Raw genomic sequence first — 2,500 nt, 5'->3', positions numbered from 1 at the left:
CCACTACTGCGGACGACTGAGTGTACAGCAGACATGCGTGTATTTTATGACAGAAGTTCCCGCGTCGGCAAAATACCCGGAACACCTCCTCCGAGTTCAACGTCTAGCATGGCTCTAAGGGAAACAAACGGGGTGGGGGAAAAAGCCACGCTTCCCTGACCGGGAATCGAACCCGGGCCGCGGCGGTGAGAGCGCCGAATCCTAACCACTAGACCACCAAGGACACGGGGGAGGGCCCTCTCCCGTCTGTGGCGTGCCCGCAGCGCGACCGACGTCGGCCCTGAAAGCGGGGCCAAGCTCGGCGATCTTTAATTGAGACAGAGACTCATCGACCCGCGATTTTAAAACTGCACTAACGCGTTGAAGACACGACCCCGCCTGCCGTCGTCACTTAGATCTAACCCGCAAAAGAATCACTGCTACAACAGCTTCCGTGACACAATGGTCAGCCAACTGGGGGAGGAACCGTGGTGTGAATGACTGGAAGGACACAGCAGGGAAACCCACGAGGTTCAGTGTCATACAGACTAGTGTCGCTTGACAGACAAAACTTGCAGTACAAGATTGCTAAAGATTCTTCACAATCACAGCAGTTACAGCCATCACACATCGGCGGGTTAACACTCACACACACAAAGAAAACCAGATCGCCCAGCACAAAGAAGAAAACAAGACTTACACCAAGTCGAGAGCACTTTGCCGCTGGGGGAACGGAATCACGACAATCTTCGATATTGACGTCAGGCTTTCCCTACACAAGGCCAGAACCAGACCGCGAAAAGATGGCTCCCTCCGGGATGCCCGCGCTGCTCAGGTCGGGCCCCTTATGCCAAAGCAGCCTGTGGCGGGCAATGAAAACACAAGAAGCCAGTGTGTCTGCTTCCTGGTCTGCACAGGCTCTCCAGGAAAATCTCTCTCGCCCTTCTGCTGAACTGCTGCTTCATCCACGCAGGGGCCCCCGCCTTCTTAATCAAGGAGTCCAATGGCAGCATTTGTCGCAAGTGCTTGTCAGTTCCCACACAGTCGGGGAGGAGCCCGGGACTTGATGAGGACAACGACAGCCAGCTTGGCATTGTTTTCCTCGGCACCTATCAATTATCACAGCAGGGTGTGACGTCCCCGGGGCGTGGGGTGTGAGTGAGGGACAGGAAGCGAGCAAGAGACAGAGGAAGTCAAGAGCCACCACACCCTGTTGCTTGCCAGTAATCACACAATTATGGCCCTCAGCTGATACCCCTTTACAAGCGGGAGACCCTGCTCCGGGTGCAAAAGGAGGGCGAAAGGCCCCAGCGAGATTTGAACTCGCGACCCCTGGTTTACAAGACCAGTGCTCTAACCCCTGAGCTATGGAGCCACAAGGCTACGGGGCCTGACTCACGCGCACACAAACGTACCGAGTTACGCAGCTGGCTACAGGAGGGAGACACGGTGCCCGGCTCAGCTACACAGCGGAGAAAGCAGAGAAAGGACGCCACGGCGAAGCTGAAGTCACGCACAGGCCCGTGGAAGACGCCGAAGATCACAGAGGGAATCGACAGTCGCCCCATCTCCCGTGCGGTTCCATGGTGTAATGGTTAGCACTCTGGACTCTGAATCCATCGATCCGAGTTCAAATCTCGGTGGAACCTGTCACGAGTGCCGTTGAAATCGGAAGCGGTGTCCGAGATCGACGGCTGCTTTCCTCGCGCGTGCCTCCCGGGCAAGGGGACCCGCTTTTACTCATCAACCTTTCTAGGACCTGCTGTATATCACCCACTACTGCGGACGACTGAGTGTACAGCAGACATGCGTGTATTTTATGACAGAAGTTCCCGCGTCGGCAAAATACCCGGAACACCTCCTCCGAGTTCAACGTCTAGCATGGCTCTAAGGGAAACAAACGGGGTGGGGGAAAAAGCCACGCTTCCCTGACCGGGAATCGAACCCGGGCCGCGGCGGTGAGAGCGCCGAATCCTAACCACTAGACCACCAGGGACACGGGGGAAGGCCCTCTCCCGTCTGTGGCGTGCCCGCAGCGCGACCGACGTCGGCCCTGAAAGCGGGGCCAAGCTCGGCGATCTTTAATTGAGACAGAGACTCATCGACCCGCGATTTTAAAACTGCACTAACGCGTTGAAGACACGACCCCGCCTGCCGTCGTCACTTAGATCTAACCCGCAAAATAATCACTGCTACAACAGCTTCCGTGACGCAATGGTCAGCCAACTGGGGGAGGAACCGTGGTGTGAATGACTGGAAGGACACAGCAGGGAAACCCACGAGGTTCAGTGTCATACAGACTAGTGTCGCTTGACAGACAAAACTTGCAGTACAAGATTGCTAAAGATTCTTCACAATCACAGCAGTTACAGCCATCACACATCGGCGGGTTAACACTCACACACACAAAGAAAACCAGATCGCCCAGCACAAAGAAGAAAACAAGACTTACACCAAGTCGAGAGCACTTTGCCGCTGGGGGAACGGAATCACGACAATCTTCGATATTGACGTCAGGCTT

At 55.6% G+C, this 2,500-nt stretch overlaps 4 non-coding genes across 4 annotated transcripts; 1 reads left to right on the top strand and 3 right to left on the bottom strand.

The window, feature by feature from the left end:
- Nucleotides 1-151: 151 nt before the first annotated feature.
- Nucleotides 152-223, bottom strand: trnae-cuc (transfer RNA glutamic acid (anticodon CUC)). Its single transcript has one exon. It is a non-coding gene; the product is annotated as a tRNA-Glu (tRNA).
- A 1,058-nt stretch (nucleotides 224-1,281) lies between these two features.
- Nucleotides 1,282-1,354, bottom strand: trnat-ugu (transfer RNA threonine (anticodon UGU)). The gene has a single exon. It is a non-coding gene; the product is annotated as a tRNA-Thr (tRNA).
- A 202-nt stretch (nucleotides 1,355-1,556) lies between these two features.
- On the top strand, nucleotides 1,557-1,628 carry trnaq-cug (transfer RNA glutamine (anticodon CUG)). Its single transcript has one exon. It is a non-coding gene; the product is annotated as a tRNA-Gln (tRNA).
- A 275-nt stretch (nucleotides 1,629-1,903) lies between these two features.
- trnae-cuc (transfer RNA glutamic acid (anticodon CUC)) lies at nucleotides 1,904-1,975 on the bottom strand. Its single transcript has one exon. It is a non-coding gene; the product is annotated as a tRNA-Glu (tRNA).
- Between the last annotated feature and the right edge of the window lie 525 nt (nucleotides 1,976-2,500).

This window comes from Atractosteus spatula, chromosome 6, assembly GCF_055471065.1.
Source record: "Atractosteus spatula isolate fAtrSpa1 chromosome 6, fAtrSpa1.hap1, whole genome shotgun sequence".
Lineage (NCBI taxonomy): Eukaryota > Metazoa > Chordata > Actinopteri > Semionotiformes > Lepisosteidae > Atractosteus > Atractosteus spatula.
This window is presented reverse-complemented; position numbering and strand designations above follow the sequence as displayed.